At 37.4% G+C, this 19,876-nt stretch overlaps 1 pseudogene; it reads right to left on the bottom strand.

The window, feature by feature from the left end:
* Positions 1–17,563: 17,563 nt before the first annotated feature.
* Positions 17,564–19,476, bottom strand: LOC131412486 (large ribosomal subunit protein uL6-like; annotated as a pseudogene).
* Between the last annotated feature and the right edge of the window lie 400 nt (positions 19,477–19,876).

Below are 19,876 nucleotides of genomic sequence, written 5' to 3'. Positions count from 1 at the left end.
CTGTTGCCAATATTCCTCTTTTATCTTTTTTCTCCCCAAAGCCCCAGTACATAGTTGTGTATCATAGTTGTAGAGTTGTAGCTCTTCTATATGGGACACCACCCTAGCGTGGCTTCATGAGCAGTGAGTTGGTCCACGCCCAGGATCCGAACCAGCACAATCTGGGCCAGCGAAGCAGAACACGTGAACCTAACTGCTGCGCCACTGAGCTGGCCCCACCAAGCAAATTTCATCTTTCAGTTCACCAACTTCTACCAAAAAAACTTACCCAAGCTGCTTGGAGTTCTAACAGAATTCTAAAGTCTGTGACCTGTTTCTACATTTCTGTGCATGTAGTTCTTAAAGCATTAGGTTTAATTTTCTACATTTCCATGTTTCTGAAGAAATGTCACTTTAGAACAAATATGTCACTTTCGCTTTCCAACTTCTTATTAGATTTCCTTATAAAGACTTACTTTGTTAATTGAGGGGTTTATAGATTCTAAAGTACTGGGAACTTGGTTTTTCTTCAAGGCTAAATAATGTGACTAGCTAGTTGAAGGAACACCTGAAACTAATTATTCTACCTCTTTCAGTTGAAATTCTCTATAAAAGGAATAATGTAAAATGATCCTATTATTCCCCATTCCTGTAGGCAACTACTATTTAAACATCATTCATTATATAACAAAAGCTAGGAAATCTTTAAGGCCTAGAGAAAAATAATGTTACTCTTGTAATGCTATGTGGGAATTTATTTCTTTTGAATTGATTTATGACAAAGGAGTCAAGAATATACTCGGGGAAGAGACAGTCTCTTCAATAAATGGTGTTGGGAAAACTGGACAGCTACGCACAAAAGAATGAAACTAGACCACTATCTTACACCATACACAAAAACTAACTCAAAATGGATCAAAGACTTGAATGTAAGAGCTGAAACCATGAAACTCCTAGAAGAAAACATAGGCAGTAAGCTCCTTGACATTGGTCTTGGCAATGACTTTTTGGATCTGACACCAAAAGCAAAGGCAACAAAAGCAAAACTCAACATGTGGGACTAGATGAGGCTAAAAATCTTCTGCATAGAAAAGGAAACCATCAACAAAATGAAAAGGCAACCTACCAAATGGGAGAAAATATTTGTAAACATATATCTGATAAGGAGTTAATACCCAAAAATATATAAAGAACTCATACAATGCAATAGCAAAAAAAAAAAAAACAACCCAAACAATGCAATAAAAAGTGGGCAGTGGATCTGAATAGACATTTTCCAAAGAAGACATACAGGTGGCCAACAGGTACATAACAAGGTGTTCAACATCACTAATCATCGTGAAAATACAAATCAAAACTACAACTCACACCTGTTAGGATGGCTATTATCAAAAAGACAAGAAATAACAAGCGTTGGTGAGGAAATGGAGAAAAGAGGGAACCCTTGTGCACTGTTGGTGGGAATGTAGATTGGTGCAGCCACTATGGAAAACAGTATGGAGGTTCCTCAAAAACTTAAAAATTGCTGGATCATATGATCCAGCAATTCCACTTCTGAGTATACATCCAAAGAAAATGAAAACACTAACTTGAAAAGATATATGCACCCGCATGTTCATTACAGTGGTATTTACAATAGCCAAGACATGGAAACAACTTAAGTGTCCATTGATGGATGAATGGATAAAGAAATTGTGGTATATATATATATATATATATATATATATACACACACACACATAATGGAATATGGAATTGTGGTGTATATATATACATAATGGAATATTATTCAGCAATAAAAAAGAATGAAATCTTGCCATTTGTGACAACATCGAAGGACCTTGAGGGCATTAAGAAAAAAAATTTTTTTTAACCTTGTATGGTGATGGACATTAACTAGATTTATTGTGGTGATCATTTCACAATATATACAAATATCAAATCACTATGTTGTACATCTGAAACTAATAATGTTGTATGTCAATTACATCTCAATTAAAATAAATAAATAAAAAGGCAAAACAACAAACCAAAAAAGCAAAAAAACCAAACAAAAAACTGCCAGCAAGGTCCGGTGGCACAGCGGTTAAGTGCATGTACTCCGCTTCAGCGGCCCGGGGTTTGCAGGTTTGGATCCCAGGCGCGCACCGACACACTGCTCATCAAGCCATGCTGTGGTATCGTCTCATATAAAGTAGAGGAAGATGGGCACACAGCTCAGGGCCAATCTTCCTCAGCAAAAAGAGGAAGATTGGCATCAGATGTTAGCTCAGGGCTGATCTTCCTCACTAAAAAAAAAAAAAAAACGAATATGTGTTAAAAAAAAAAACAAACTGCCAGCAAGCATGCTCTACATGGAAAAAAAAAGTTATTCTTATAATACTATGTGGGAATGTATTTCTTTTGAAGAAAATAACTTTACATGTCACAGACACAATATTGATCCTTCCAACGTTCCTGGACGTTATTACTTTTGAGACTATTATTGCTGTCTCATTTAGGTAAGGATGCTTTGATGTAGAGAGGGGCACTGTCTTCATTAGAGTCATACATTGAATTTGTGAAGTGTTTCCAGAAATTCCTCCTCTACCTTGAGATGTTTGAAGATCTGGTGTAGTTTGGTTATTTAGTATCTCATGGTAGATACTAGAAATACTAGGAATACAGTACATAGTCAGGGGTCGGTAAACAGGAGGAGTTTAAAATGTTCATGATTTACAACAAAAAAAGTAACTGATCCCTCGATAAACATACTCAAGGAATTTCTTTCTCTATTTGCATGGGTGTATTGTATAAGATCTTTTATATTTTAAGGTTGGCATTAAAAATGAAGTATTTTAGTACAACTAGGTAAGAAAGTGAACTTCCATTTCTTAGAAAATTAAATATGGCTTTGTTCTTAAGCATTCTGGAAAAAAATTACTTATAATCACATTTTCTTTTGTTTCAGTCTCAAGAAACTGAACTGATAGGATAAATTTTGGAAAAGCTTTTAAGATGTGCTTCCTTTATAGTGCTTAAGAATTATGATTAGTTTTAAAAGAACTTAGCCTGTTTTATTTATCCAGATGGCCATTTTTCTCTCAGCCTAGCCACCTTGGTCAGTCTATTTTTTTCTATTTTGTAGAAGTTAAATTTTTGCACCCTTTGATTTGCAGTTGCCTTGAGAGCCCATGGTTCATTCTTTAAGAATATCCTTAGTGATGAATAATCTTTGCCTTTTGAGGGTGGGTGAAGTTATCCGGAATCTTCTGGGGTGAATAAGGTACATAACTGAGCTGATTATTACTGTGTGACAAATTCTGTGCTAAGCACTTGACATGCATTATCTAAATTCATCTTTGCAATACCTCTGTGATAATAAATACTAATATTAATCTCTTTTTCTGTAGACAAGGAAACTAAAGCTTAGTGCAGCTAAATTTGCTCAGGCTCCAACAGGTAGAAAGTGTTAGAACTGGGATTTGAACCAATGACTCTGGAGCCTGTGCTTGTAACCACCATTATGCTTTCCTTCCATTCCCCTGAGATTCGCCTGATTTCAACTTTCGTATCTGTGTGGAAATTCTCATGCACTTGCCATCATCCCACATCAAGCAAGGGCTATGGGAGTATCTCTTCTCCTGCCTTGGAGGCACCACTTGCTATTGGGGGGCACAACCCAGAAGTGTGCAGAATTAATGTCCCCGGGGAACAATCAGTGGCAGTCGGTGGCTAAGTGCCTGTTCTTCAGGGGGACAGTTCCAGGGCACTGTCCACATGGTTCCTTAAATAGTCCCTATGGGATTGAGCCCCACTTGCTCATTGTGTGGTAACAAGTTCATTAACACCCTTTATTGGATTTTCTCCTTTCCTTAGGAAATTCCTTATGAATTGCTAAATTCCTACTGGATTTTCTCCTAGCCAGGATTTTCAGGGGAAAATCCTGAGTGAATTAAATCCTCCAATTCTGTATATAAGAAATATGATTTGGATATGAAACAGATGTTCTTGTATTACTTGTCAGTTGTCCCTAAAATGTGTACCTGAGTTCCTGGTGCCTGAGAATTCCTGGTGCCTGAGAGTCACTAATTTAGCCAACATATAACAGTTTAATTAGGGTATAATTGATGCACAATAAAACATAGAGTTCCTGGTGCCTGAGAGTCACTAATTCAGCCAACATATAACAGTTTAATTCAGGTGTAATTGATGCACAATAAAACACACATATTTAAAATGTATAATTTGATGAGTTTTGACATATGTGATCACTCATGGAACTATAGCTACGTCAAGATAATGAACATTTCCATCACCCCCAAAAGTTCCTCTTGTTTCTTCGTAACTCTTCTCTTTCTCCTCACCCAAGAAACCAATGAGATATCTTCTGTCACTTTATATTAGTGTTCATTTTCTAGAATTTGATATGAGGGAAATAATACAGAATTTATTTAGTGCAGCTTCTTTCATTCAACAAAATTATTTTGCGATTCATCCATATAGTTGTGAGTATCAATAGTTTGTTCCTTTTTTTTTTTTTTTGGATGAGGAAGATTGGCCCTGAGCTAACATCTGTTGCCAATCTTTCTTTTTTTTTGCTGAGGAAGATTAGCTGTGTTGCCAATCTTCCTCTTTTTGCTGAGGAAGATTGTCCTGAGCTAACATCCGTGCCCATCTTCCTCTATTTTGTATGTGGGACGCCACCACAGCCTGGCTTGATGAGCAGTGCATTGGTCTGCGCCTGGGATTTGAACCTGTGAACCCTGGGCCGCCAAAGAGGAGCAAATGAACTTAACCACTACGCCACCGGGCCGGCCCCAGTTTGTTCCTTTTTATTGCTGAGTGGTATTCTGTTTTATGGATATACCACAATTTGTTTATCCATTTACCTGTTGATGGATGTGATGGTTAGTTTTATGTATCAAGTTGACTGGGCTAGGGGATGTCCAGATAGCTGGTAAAACATTATTTTTTGGCATGTCTGTGAGGGTGTTTCCAGAAGAGATTAGCATTTGAATTGGTAAACTGAGTAAAAAGATCACCCTCATCAATGCGGGTGCGCATCATCCAATCTATTGAGGGCCTGCATAGAACCCTCTATTCAGAGGAGGCAGAGGAAGGGTGAGTTTGCTCTCTGCTTGAGTTGGGACATCCATCTTCTCTTGTCCTTGGAGTTCCTCCTGGTTCTTCAAACTCGGATTGGGACTTTTACCATCAGCTCTCCTGGTTCTCAGGCCTTTCGGGCTTGCACTGAATGACACCACTGGGTTTCCTGATTCACCAGTTTGCAGATGGCAGACAGTGGGACTTCTCGGCCTCCACGATTGCATGAGTCAATTCCTAGAATAAATCTCCTCATATATTCACTTATTTCCCTTGTATTACTTGGAGAGAGAGAGAGATATATATAGGATATAATATATCCTATGGATTATGTTTCTCTGGAGAACCCTGACTAATACAATGGGCATTTGAATTGTTTTCACTTTGGGGCTATTATAACGAAGCTGCTATGAATATTTGGGTACAAGTCTGTGTGTAGACATAGGCTTTCATTTCCCTTAGATGCTAAATATCTAGGAGCAGAATGGCTAGGGCACATGGTAGGTGTATGTTAAACTTTTAAAGAAACTGGTAAACTGTTTTCCAAAGTGCTTGTACCATCTTACATTCCCACCAGCAGTGTATGAGTGTTTCAGTTGCTCTGCATCCTTGCCAACACTTTTAAATTTTGCCAGTCTTTTAAATTTTAATTATTCTCGTGGGTTGTATAGAAGTATCACTTTGAGGTTTTAATTTGCATTGTCCTAATAACTAATGATGTTGAGTATATTTTCATGTACTCATTTGCCATCCATACATCTTCTTTGGTGAAGTGTCTGTTCATATCTGTTGCAAATTTTAAAAAAGTGGGTTGTCTTACTATTGGATTGTAGGAATTCTTTATATATTGTAGATCCAAGTCTTTTGTTGGATATGTTTGGCAAATGTTTTCCTCCAGTCTGTGGCTTGCTTTTTCCTTTTCATAATAGTCTTTTGAAGAGCAAAAGTTTTTAACTTTGATTATGTGCAATTTATTGTTTTTTTCCTTTATAGCTTGTGCTCTTCATGTCCTATGTAAGAAATCTTTGCCAAACCCATTCATTCAGATTGGTCATTCAGGTTTTCTTCTATATTTTCTAATTAAGGTTTTATAGATTGTTATATTTTTAAATTAGATTGAAAAAAAAATTAAATTGCAAGTTTTTCTGTTATAGTTACCATGAAAGGATACTTCTAATATTTACTTTTTCCTTTGTACAGTACATACAATTTTCAATCTAATTTATACAGTTTTTATAATTTTCTAAAATGTCAGTATTCTCAATTTTTTTTTTTTGATGAAGATTGGCCCTGCAATAACATCTGTTGCCAATCTTCCTCTTTTTCTTTTTTCTCTCCAAAGCCCCAGTACATAGTTGTATATCACAGTTGTAGAGTTGTAGCTCTTCTACGTGGGACACCAGCTCAGCATGGCTTGATGATCAGTGAGTAGGTCCGTGCCCAGGATCTGAACCAGCCAACCCCCAGGCTGGTGAAGCCAAACGCGTGAACTTAACCGCCGCTATGCCATTCGGCCAGCCCGGTATTCTCCATTGTTTTGGTCATATAATGTATAGTTATCAAACTTTTATTTCTTTGTTTCAGTCATTATTTATAAAATAACCACAAGGAATTCACAAAACTTTTAAATGGTCTTCCTTTCCATCTAATTTGTTCATCTTTTACAACACATTTTCCTATTCCGTGAACTTGCAGGTTTTTAAATCTATTTGTAGTACAGTTTTACCTAACTGTAACACTGAGGATTAATCTTAGATGTTTGATCTGATTCTATTTTCTTCTTCCTTTTCTTTGTATTTCATTGCCAGTCTCTTCCATCTTTCTGCTCCCTATGACACGTTTTTTCCTCACTCGTCACGTCCTCCTGACTCTTCGGCCTCTCCACATGACCATCCTTTATATTCTCTCATGCCCCGTTTTGTTTCCTCCTCCATTGAGCCTACATCTCCTCCGGCTCCACAGAGGGGGCCTTCACTCTCACACTTCCACAGGCCGCTTGTCGGTTTTCCTTTTCTACCTTTTTCTTTTTTTCCCTGGACAAACCTGTTCACCTTTGTAAAAAGTGGCCACTCTGGTCATTTCCTGCCCTGCCTTCTCTCTTGTGGATTTTCATCCTCATTTAGCACTCCTCCCCCTTCTCTTCCTCCTCCCTCCCCCGACCCCTTCTCATTCCCCCTCCTCTTCCTCCTTTTTTGGTCTCACCTACTATGTTTTGTTTGGCACAGCCATTTCTTGAGCTGGGTTCATTATAAGATGTTCTAAGTGCGTATAGAACCACAAAAGGTCATCTAGTCCAAGCCTTTTCTTTTGGGTAGGAGGGAACTAAGACCCAGAAAAGATATCAAGTGCCAACCGTCAAGTTGCTATGTTCAGTGTTTTCATAGAATGTGTTTCTTCAGCTCATGTTCAGACAAACTGAATGGACCCGAGAGGACACAGCTGATTTGAAAGTTGTTCTCTAACACAGTGATTTCCAAAGTTGAGTGTGCATCAGAATCACCTGTCGAGGTTTTGTTTTTTCATTTTTTTCTCCCAGTTTTATTGAGAAATAATTGACATACATCACTTTATAAGTTTCAGGTGTACAGCATGATGGTTTGACTTACATATACTGTGAAACGATTACCACAATAGGTTTAGTTAACATCCATTGTCTCATATGGATACAATGAAAAGAAAAGAAAAAAAAATTCTCCTTGTGACGAGAACTCAGGATTTACTCTCAACAATTTTCAAGTATACCATACAGCAGTGTTAACTATAGTCATCGTGTTGTGCATTACATCCCTAGAACTTATTTACCGTACAACTGGAAGTTTGTACCTTTTGACCACCTCCCTCCAATTCCTCTGCCCCCCACCCCCTGCCTCTCGTAAACACAAATCTGAACTCTTGTTCTATGAGTTTGGTGTTTTTGGTTGGTTGGTTGTTTTTTAGATTCCACACATAAGTGAGATCATATAGTATTTGTCTTTCTCTGTCTGATTTATTTCACTTAGCGTAATACCTTCAAAGCTCATTCATGTTGTCGCAAATGGTAGGATTTCCTCTTTTTTTAATGGCTGAATAATATTGCATTATATATATATATACCCTGTGGAACTTTTACAACCACAGTTTCCTTAGCTTTGCCCCAGAGTTACTGAATCAGAATCTCCATGGATAGGACATGGGAATCCGTTGAAAAGCTTATGCCTTGCCAGGTTTGGGAACTAATGCTGTAAGGCAATAAAAGAAGAAGAGAGAAAATTTTTACTTACCTCTGAAGTAAAATTCTCTTTGCTAAAAAATTAAACTAAATTGACAAGCTAGTGGAAAGATAGTGGCAACACTTAGGTTGTGATAAAAAATAGCTAATATTTGTTGAGTCCTTATAATGTGCTTAGCAAATGCTTTTCATGCATCCATCTATTTAATCCTCATAACAACATTATAAGGTAGGTTCTTATATTATCTTGATTTTACAGAAATCTGGAAAGCTGAAGTAAATCACCCAAGTTCACCTACTAGTAAAGTGGAGATGCAGGGAAAGAATTTTGGCAGGATGGCCAAGAGCTGGTCAGAGTTAACTGTTGAGGAATTTTCTAGAGCTTCTGTACCCTATGTCTGGAAACCTTTAGAATTTAATTCATCCCTCTGAGTATATGTTAGCTGGCATTAATGTGTATTCCTATCTCATTTATAGTAGTGTTTAAATTCCATAAATACGTAGATTCTTTAATAATATTATTCTTTAATAAAATTCGTTAAATATGTAGATTTAAAGTCTGGTCTAAAGGTATGATTTTTTTTTAGATAATGAACTCAAATAGCGTCTTTTGTGAAATATGAGGTCTGACATACAATCACACTTTTCTCAATATAAATATACTCAAGATCCAAAGAAATAATCAGTTAATTCCAAAACAGGTTTGATTAGGTCGTGTATTAAAACTCTTGCATTTAATTTTCTCATGGGAAAGCCCATAAATCTTGCCCTTTAAGCTCTTTAAAAATGATTTAGGGTAGTTTCAGCAAGCTTAAAGCTTAGTTGGTTTGTAAGACTCCAGCAAATCGGGAGCAGTAAAGTAGAAAAAGGGCTGCGTCGACTTGGTTTGCTGATCATGAAGAGGACCTGCCATGTGTTTGCTCACGCAAGAGGCTGCTCTCTCTGCAGAGAATTTTTTCTTCCCTACCAAGGTAACTTCTCTCGGCTCTTAGAGGTTTGCCTCAAGTGTCACCATCTTTTTATACCTTCTCCAAAACCTTATTTATCGACCCCCACCTCTCATTCAGCACCTTGAATCAATTAATTGCTCCTCACAGTGCCCGTAATGCTTTAACCATAGTTCTCATAAAACATATCAAATTTTTATGAATCTCTGTGTATATGTGTGTTAAAATGTGAACTCTTTGAGGAGGTGACCAGATAGTACCTATCTTTTTATCCATAGGGTCTACTACAGTGGCAGGTACTTGTAAGCTCTAAAAAAAATACATTGAAATAGAGTGCAGAGTCAGTCAGAGAGGACACAGCCTGGAAGGCAGATGAACTGACTCAGCGTAGTAGTCTGGAGCCATTTCTGTAGGGGCAGAGTGTCATCGACAGGTCACTTAGCTCTGAAGAAGAGACTTTCTGCCTGTGGTGACCCTGTCATGTTTAGTACCATCTGTTTAAGATGGGGCGATCTGGAGCACACTTTTAAAGAATCTATTCCAGATATCAAAATTGAAAAGACTTCCGCTTGTGCTCAAGATGGAGCAACAGGAACCAGATTTACCCTCCTGCCTAAAACAAAAACAAGTAACCACAAATCCAGCCAAAAGATATGAAGTAATGGTCTTCAAGGCACGGGACGTCGGGCAAGAAAGGACGACGATTGCTGAGAGACAAGAAACCAACGAGGAGAGCCTGAGGACTGCCCCAGCACTCCGCCTGGAGAGAGATTCCAGGGTGTGGTACAGGAAGGGGAAACCAGGCAGGCTCAGTGGACTCAGTTCAGGAGGTGCAGCTGAGCATTCAGGGTGGCCAGCGTTCACAGGAAAGAGGAGAGCCTTACACACATAGAGAGCCCCAGATACTCGGTAAAAGAAACTCAGGTAGGTAGGCCTTAGTGTGAAGTTGTATGTTTATTGGGCTAGGAGACAGGCTGTGTTTGCTGTTGCCTAAAGCTCTGGTGTCAGAGGCAAAAATTCCCTCTGGTGTCCTCATTTTGTTTCTCTTGTTGTCTTGAGTGTCCCTAGAGAGTCTCTAAATGGTGTCTGGGGCTTGCAGTCCTCTGTTATTGTACAGGAACCCTACTGAGGTGGTGGTGAGGTGTGGGGGAGAGGAAGCATTCTACAGTCCTATGATTAGGTCTCAGTCTTTTAGTGAGCCTGAGTTGGAAATTGCCCTTCCCCTAGGTTTGTTAGGTTTTAGTATAACCCTAGTCAATTAAGCTCTGGCAAAACGTTTTCCCTTGAGGGCAGGCCTTGTTAGGGAGAACATAGAGATCTGGAAGTATTTCAGAATGGTTACTTTTCCCATCCTCTTGCCAGAAGAACAAGGGAGATTTTTCTCCAGTCTGCACTGTGAGAACATAGCAGGGATCCTGAAGGTAAAACTCACAAAAGTGTGGGCCTTCCCCTAAGAGTGGGAGAGTGGGCCCCTTGGAGTTTTTAACTCTCAAGCTTGTCCACACGGAGCCTCCAGCAATTGTTAACGATAGTTTAAGGTGTTCCTATTGGTGCTGGCTTCAGCTGCATCCTTGGGCTTCTGCCCCCAGTAAGCTGTGATTTTCTGTATCTGCCTGTCTCTCCAGTTTTGGGGGCAGCAGTTTGCCCTGTGACTTCAACTTTCTGATGGATCTAAGACAGGTTGATTTTCAGTTCGTTCAGCTGTTTCTCATTGTGAGGATGGGAGTGATGACTTCCAAGATCTTTACATGTCAGACTGGAAACTCTGGACATCTGCAGAAGATCTCCCTCCAATATTCATCAGAGTACTAATCAGCACATGCGTGTGAGGAAACTTCCCAAGGCCAAGATAAAACCACTAGAATGGATTGGAGAACAGTGCCTGGCACTCACACAGGGCGGTGAATGGTGGCTGTTCCCACCAGCCAGACTAGAAAAACTCATAATTCTCATTGAGAGAATACTCAGGAAGGTCTTGTGTCAAGTGTAATTAGCCCTCGACTGAGCACTGCTTCAGAACTGCCAAACAAATTATGACAGCAAGAACAAAAAGGATCAAACTATTTCCAAGTAATTTAACTGAATCACAGAACAAAGCTCAAGAAGGTGTATAAAAACACAGAAATAGTCATTACTCAACAAGGTAAAATTCATAATTTCTACCATTCAGTTGATGATTACTGGGCATGCAAAGGAGGAAAACATGACCCATATTGAAAAAAGAATCCTCAGTGGAAATACACACACACACACACAGCTCACATAGATTATAATCTTAAATTCTAAGCAACTCATCCTGGTAGATACCATTTTCTTTCTTTTGCAAAAGAGAAGTGTTAAATGACTTGCTTGAGGCTGCCCCACTAACAGGTGCCAGGGCTGGGATTCAAACCCCATCCAACTGGCCCCAGAGCTGGAGCTTCTTGCACTACAGTGTACTGTTCCCTACTGTCTCCATCCTCTGCTCATCTTTGTATAAGACCTGAAACAAGAAGGCAGAGTGTCCTCTTGTTGGGCTTCAGCTGGGAATGTGCGTGTCTGAACATGTCCGCAAAGAACTGTGAAAAAGCCCGAGTATTGATTTTTGGATTACAAATAAATTTTAGCAAGAAGGTGAATTGGCAAATTTGGAACCCATGAATAATCTTTAAAGTATCTTCATGTCATCCTCATTTTTGAAGGGTATTTTTCACTGGATATAGAATTCTAGGTTGTCAGTTATTTTCTTCCAGCCCTTTGAAGATACCATCCAGCCCCTATTGCTCCTACTGTGAGGTCAGTAGTTAGTCTGACTATTGCTCCTTTTAAGGGAATCTCTTCCCACTCCCAACTTTTGTCTTGTTGTATTTGGTTCTCTGCAGTTTCACTATGATGTATTTAGGTAGATTTCTTTTTATTAATCTTGCTTGGAACGTTTGACTACTTGAATCTCTAATTTAATGTCTTTCTCCATTTAAAAAAAGTTCTTAGCAATTATCTCTTCAAACATGAATTCTGCTCCAATCTCTCCTCTCTGAGACTCCAATTAAACAAATGTTAGAACTTTTGATCAAATCTTCTATGGCTAGGATGACCATTTAACTTATTGTCTATCCTGGGACACTTCTAATAATAATAATTAAGTTATTAATAACAACTATTAGTACTAATCCTAGGACAAGAAGCATAAACTGGACTGTCCTAGGCAACCATGATATATGGTCACTTTATGTCTTTTATTTTCCCTCCTATAGTTTTAAAATATTCTTTTAAATTGAGATATAATTTACATACCATCAAATTCAGTGGTTTTTAGTATATTCACAAGGCTGTGCAAACATCATCACTACCTAATTCCAGAACATTTTCATTAAAAAAAACTGCACTGGGGCCGGCCCCGTGGCCTAGCGGTTAAGTGTGCACGCTCCGCTACTGGCGGCCTGGGTTTGGACCCCGGGCGCGCACCGACCCACCGCTTCTCCGGCCATGCTGAGGCCGCGTCCCACATACAGCAACTAGAAGGATGTGCAACTATGACATACAACTCTCTACTGGGGCTTTGGGGGAAAAAAGGAGGAGGATTGGCAATAGATGTTAGCTCAGAGCCGGCCTTCCTCAGCAAAAAGAGGAGGATTAGCATGGATGTTAGCTCAGGGCTGATCTTCCTCACACACACACACACAAAAAACTGCACTGTCACTCCACATTCCTCCCTGCCCCCAGCTCCTGGCAACCACTAATCTACCTTCTGTCTCTTCAGATTCCCTATTCTGGACATTTCATATAAATGGAATCATATAATATGTGATCTTTTGTGCCTGGCTTCTTTTACTTAGTGTAATGTTTTCAAGGTTCATCCATGTTGTAGCATGTATCACTATTTCATTGTTTTCTATGGCTGAATAATATTCTTTAATGTATGGATATACCACATTTTGTTTATCCATTTATCAAGTTGATGGACAATGGGTTGTTTCTACTTTTTAGCTATTATGAATAGTGATGCTATGAATATTTATGTACAAGTTTCTGTGGGAATATGTGTTTCAGTTCTTTTGGGTATGTATCTAGGAATGAGATTCCTGGGTCATATGGTAACTTTTTAACATTTTGAGAAACTGCCAAACTGTTTTCCTCAGTGGCTGTACCACTTTACATTCACACCAGCAATATATGAGGGTTCTAATTTCTCACCAACATTTGTTATTTTCCTTTTTGTGAGGAAGATTAGCCCTGAGCTAACATCTGTTGCCAATCCTCCTCCTTTTTTGCTGAGGAAGATTGGCCCTGGGCTAACATCCGTGCCCATCCTCCTCCACTTTATATGGGATGCCACCACAGCATGGCTTGATGAGCGGTGCATAGGTCTGTGCCCGGGATCTGAACCTGCGGACCCTGGGCCGCTGAAGCAGAGTGTGCGAACTTAACCACTATGCCACTGGGCCAGCCCCCTATTTTCCATTTTTTGATTATGGCCCTCCTGGTGGGTATGAAGTAGTATTTCATTGTGGTTTTGAAATGTAGTTCGCTAATGCCTAATGACATTGAGCATCTTTTCATGTGGTTATTACCCATTTGTGTAACTTCTTTGGAAAAATGTCTCACATTCTTTGTCCATTTTTAAATTGGGTTCTTTTTGTTGTTGAGTTGTAAGAGGTCTTTATGTATTCTGGATACTGGGCCCTTATTTGATATGATTTGCAAATATTTTTTCCCATTCTGTGGTTCTCATTCCCCTGAATTTTTCTCTCTTTATTTTTCTATGCTTTATTCAGAATAGTGTCTTCTGACCTACCTTTCAGTACACTCATTTTTTTCTGGGGCTTATCTAAGCTGTCCTAGTAACAACAAAAAACCCCAACAACTCATTCATCAGGTTATTAATTTTACCTATGGTATTTTTCTGGTCTAGCATTTCTAGTTGGTGTTTTACAAAATTCTATGTCACTTTTTGTGTAGCTGAGTTTTAAAATTCAATTTTGTGTCCACGGTCATAGTAAGCATTGTTGTTTTGAAGTCTGTGTCTGGCAATCTGACTTGCTGGAGTTCCTGTGGATCTTTTAAAAATTTCTGTTGTTTGTGCCTGCTCTCATTTATGTTGTCCTGTATCCTCAAGTGTCTGGTTATGCTTGTATGTTGAAAATTGTATTTTAAAAATTATTTGTAAAAATAATTTATATCCTAGAAAAGCTTTCTCAAGAAGGATTCTTGTTTACTTTTGCTTCACACCTAGGGGTACTAAAAAGCTGAGCTTCAGGATATTAATTCCCCTTAATCCAACTTTGGTCTTGACTTGGTGCTTGGCTTCAAGATATTCAAGGTCTGGTTTACTTGTAGTACACCTTTGCTCTTAGACTGCAGCCCTTTGGGATTCTATCTATAAACTTGGGGGGCTCATTAAGTTTCCTCACTCTTGGTAGGCTCTGGACTCCAACTTCTGTCCTCCTAGGCCTGGAGAGCTGTCAAAAATTGATTCTTAGCTTCTTTTTGATTAGCATTTGTCCTGTGGGGCATGAATGGTGTCAAATGTTAAGTTTAACCTCTCTGGATTTTTGTTTTGGGTTCGATCTTGGCCTGGTATTTCTTTAGCAATTTGATCCTTTTAGGAAGATTTAACAAAAATATGATATTTAGCCTTTTTAGTTGTCTTCAGCTGGAGTGATGGTCCAAATTTCCTAATTCACAATTAATAGAAGCTGAAGTCTTAGACACATGTTTAAATTTTTTAAACTGTACACTTTAAAAAATAACCTTTTTGTCATTGAGTTATAAATCAATTGCATTGTGGTCAAGGAATACTGTCTGTATGATACAAGTTCTTTGAAATTTGTTGAGACCTGATTTATGGCCTGGTTATCAATTTTTGTAAATGTTGCATGTGTGCTTGAGAAGAATGTGTATTCTCTAATTTTGGGGTGCAGGGTTCTATTTACATCTATTAAATCAAACTTGCTGCTTGCAGGTTTATAGCTTTTTTTTCTGTTCTTCCTAATTGAGATGTGTGTTTAGGTCTCTAAGTATGATGGTGGATTTGTTAATTTCTTTCAGTAACTGTATGTATTTTTGCTTCAAATATTTTAAGGGTATGTTGTTTGGAACCTATAAGTTTAGAATTGTCTTTCTGATGCACTAAATTTATTATCATTATGCAGTAACCTTCTCTATCTCTATTTATGTTTTTTGTCATCAAGCCTATTTTTAGGATATTGGTGTAGCTATGTCAGCTTTCTTTTCAATAGTGTTTGCCAGCTATATCTTTTTCAACCTTTTAAGTTCAATCTGTCTGGATCTTTATGTTTTAGACATGTCTCTTTTGAACAGAATATAGCTAGGTTTGTTTGGTTTTTTATCCACTATGACAATCTCTTTTAATTGACAACTTTAATTCATTTAGTATTATTGCAGTTATTGATATATTTGGATGTTTACACCAGTTTACTTTTGATATATATTGGTTCAGCTTAAAAAAAATCCTTCCTTCCTTCTCTTTTTGCCTTTTTCTCCCCTTCACATTGATTTTCTGTTTTTCCTTATTCCATTTTTTCTTCTTCTACTAGTTTGTGAGTTATACACTCTATTATTTTAGTGGTTGCCCCTGACATATTACTATGCACATTTAGAATATAAAGTTAATGAATATCGTAACCTAATCCCAGAATAAAACGATGGACCTAGGATACTTTTAATCTAATCACTCCCTCTCAATTACATATTATTGCTGTCTAGTCTTATTTTTTTACCACAGAAATTAGAAATTATTAATATTATAATATTGTTTAGACATACGTTCATATTTACCAATTTCTTTGTTAGTAATTATTACTTGCATCTCAGAATTTTTTTTTTTTTTTGTAATTATTCTTTTCCTTCTTCCTGAAGTAAATTCCTTAGAAATTTCTTTAGTGAAGACCTCTTGGTGATGAACTCTCTTAGTTTTTTCTGAAAAAAAATTTTATTTTGTCATTATTTAAAAAAAATATTTTCTCTGGATACTGAATTTTAGGTGGTATTTCTCTTGGTGCTTAAAAATAGTATTCCACTTGTCCTCTGTCCCTTGTTGCCACTGAGAAATCTGCTATCAATTTGATTGTCATTCCTTGGTAGGTGATCTGTCTTTTTCTTTCTGGTTTGTATTTCAGGTCTTCTTTTGTCTTTTTATTCTATAGAGCACTAGCTCGGATGTAGGTTTCTTGATATTATCCTTCTTGATATATGTTGTGTTTCTGTATCTCTAAATTTATGGTTTTTACCAGTTCTAGAAAATTATCAGCCATTATCTCTTTAAATATTGCCTCTCCTTCATTCTCAGATTTATCCCTTTTTGAGATTCTGGTTGGATTATATCAGACATTTTCATCGTGTACTTCACTTCTCTTTTTTTCCATCTCATTGTGTCTGTGTGTTGTATTTTGTCAATATTTTTCAATTCTGTATTCTAGGTCATGAGTTCTCTCTTCAGTTGTATTTAATTTGTTAAACTCATCCATTGTGCTTTTTATTTCAACAATATCTTTCATTTCTTAAAATACTATTTTGTCCTTTCCCAAACATGCCTAGTCCTTTTGCATAGGCTCTGGTTGAATAGGCTCATTTTTGTGATTACATATTCTATTTATTTAAATATATCATCCTTTGTTATTTTATATTCTGCATTTGATAATTGCAATATCTAAGATCTCAGGAGGTGTCTAAATCTGTTGTTTCTACTCCTTCTGGCTGTGGTTTATTTCCTTGTGTGTTTGGTGATTTTTGTGAGCTCATTCTTTTTGATCTTATTCCTTAGGAATCCTGAGAGCCTACATTAGAGATACATTTCTCCAGAAATGATTTGCATTTGCTTCTTTTAGGATCCATAGGGCATTAGCAAACTGAGACCACTTTGGCTCCATTTGAGATCCTGGGCTAATGTGGGAGTTTAGCTCCAATTCCTTGTTGGTGGCCCAAGGCTTTGTCTTCCAATAGCAGTGCTGTGATCAGCATTTGTTCTCAGGGCTTACTTTTCACAGTTCTTTTTAAAGTGTGTGTGTTGATTTTTTCCCCAGTTTTAGAGATATAATTGACATATATCATTGTATTAGTTTAAGGTATACAATATAATGATTTGATATATGTATATATTGTGAAATAATTACCACCATAAGTTTAGTTAAAATCTATCACCTCATATAGTTACAATTTTTTTCTTGTGATGAGAACTTTTAAATCCACTCTCTTAGCACCTTTTAAATATACAATATAGCATTGTTAACTTTAGTCACCATGCTGTACATTACATCCCAAGGACTTATTTATCTTATAACTGGAATTTTGTATCTTTTGACCAGCTTTACCCATTTTACCCACCCCCCTCCCTCCATCTCTAGCAACCACCTATCTGTTGTCAGTTTATATGAGTTCAGTTTTATTAGATTCCACATATAAGTGAGATCATACAGTATTTTTCTTTCTCTGTCTGACTTATTTCACTTAGCATAATGTCCTCAAGGTCCATCCATGTTGTTGCAAATGGCAGAATTTCCTTCTTTCTCATGGCTTAAAAACATTCTATTGTGTCTGTATATATAAACCACACTCCTTTATCCATTCATTTGTCGATGGACACTTAGGTTGTTTCCACATCATGGCTATTGTAAATAATGCTGCAGTGAACATAGGGGTGCAGATATCTTTTTGATATAGTGAGTTCATTTCCTTTGGACACATACCCAGAAGTGGAATTGCTGGATTATATGGTGGTTCTATTTTTGATTTTTTGAAGGACCTCCATACTGTTTTCCATTCCAACCAACAGTGCACAAGAGTTCCCTTTTCTCCACATCCTCGCCAACACTTGTTATCACTTATCAGTCATTCTAACAGGTATGAGGTGATATCTCATTGTGGTTTTGACTTGTATTTTCCTGATGATTAGTGGTGTTGAGCACTTTTTCATGTGCTTGTTGGCCATCTGTATGTCTTCTTTGGAAAAATGTCTATGCAGTTCCTATGCCCATTTTTTAATTGGCTTGTTTATTTTTTTGCTATTGAGTTGTGTGAGTTCTTTATATATTTTGGATATTAACCCCTTATCAGATATGTGATTTGCAAATATTTTTTCCCACTCGGTAGGTTGCCTTTTCATTGTGTTGATAGTTTCCTTGGCCGTGCAGAAGCTTTTTAGTTTGATGTAGTCCCACTTCTTGATTTTTGCTTTTGTTGCCTTTGCTTTTGGTGTCAGATCCAAAAAATTATCATCAAGACTGATATCAAGGAGCTTACTCTCTGTTTTCTTCTGGTTTTATGGTTTCAGGTCTTACTTTCAAGTCTTTAATCCCTTTTGAGATGACTTTTGTGTATGGAAAGTGTGTGTTTATTGTAGCATCTAGATGTTTTGTAGTGGGAGGGCCCAACTTTTATTTTTCTCTCTGGAAACTTAAATTTTTTTTCTCATTGTCTTTGATGTCTTTTAAATCTTACCATAAACTGTCTAGATTTTTAAATGTCTATCTTTTTTTCTCCCCCCAAATCAATACTGGGCTTTTATTGCATCTTTTATTTTATATCACAAATAAGTCATAGGAATAATCTGGCATCTTGTTGTTTCTGTAGCTGGACAATTTAATCTTATTCATTAGCCTACTGAACTATTCCTTTTTCAGAGACATAGATATCATCAAAATTTTTTCTGATATCCTTGTTTTTAACTGTTGTGGCTTGCTAAATCAAAGCAGCTGAATTTGATACAAGTTTAAAGTCTTTTCTTTCAAGAAATTATTTCTGGGCTTGAGATACTGAACAAGAAATGCCTGGCCTCATCTGAACCCTGCAGATGTATTTTTTGCCCAAGAAATTTCAGGTTTCAACAAAAAAATTGTTCTCCTGAATAATGACGTTGGTGGGGAAATGAGCATACACAGATCTCATCTTGTAATGGGAGCTCAGTGTAACACTCTTGATCATGTTCTGTACATGAGAACAGGTAATGGGAACAGTAGCCAGTTCCCTTCTATTTCCCCACCATTTGTCAACCTGGAGTCTCTTCTTTTTCTTTCCAAGGAGACTGGGTTCTATGTTGATGTGATTGAAGTCCCTCCTTTGGGACCCTTCACAATAACTGTGCATCCCCTGAGAGTGATGTTGACATTTTCTGGAATGCTGACAATCTGATTGCTAAGAATGGCCTTCATTCTTGTAGTAGATGTGGCAAAGACCTTTTAAGTCTATCTTGTTTGGCATTTGTTGCACTCTTTTTAGCAGTTATATATCTCTTTCTCTAATCTGGGAAATTAAAAACATTTTTGAAATTTGTAATTAATTTCAAACTTACAGAAAAGTTGCAAGTATAAGAATACTACAAAGAACATCCATATAACATTGTTTATAAACAGTTTCTCCTATTGACAACATTTTACTCCATTTACTTTATCATATAAGAGCTCTCTTTCTATGTTACACACGTAATACATTTTTTTAATGAACCATTTGACTGTAGCTGCTATTCTGGGGAATTATTTACTCCTTTCCCCACCCCCCCAACCCCCCAGAAGTCATTTTATACAGATGTTATTTCTACTTCTATTCTTCACATCTCAGCTTTTTGTTTTTTTCCTTCTTCTGTCTCTGTATGTTTCCTAATGCTTTTTGGGACAATTCTGTAACCTGATATCACTATCAAGTTATTTGTATTTTTCTTGGTAGT

This window comes from Diceros bicornis, chromosome 13 (assembly GCF_020826845.1).
Source record: "Diceros bicornis minor isolate mBicDic1 chromosome 13, mDicBic1.mat.cur, whole genome shotgun sequence".
Taxonomy (NCBI): domain Eukaryota; kingdom Metazoa; phylum Chordata; class Mammalia; order Perissodactyla; family Rhinocerotidae; genus Diceros; species Diceros bicornis.
Note: the sequence above shows the minus strand (reverse complement) of the source record. Positions and strands in the feature narration are given on the sequence as shown.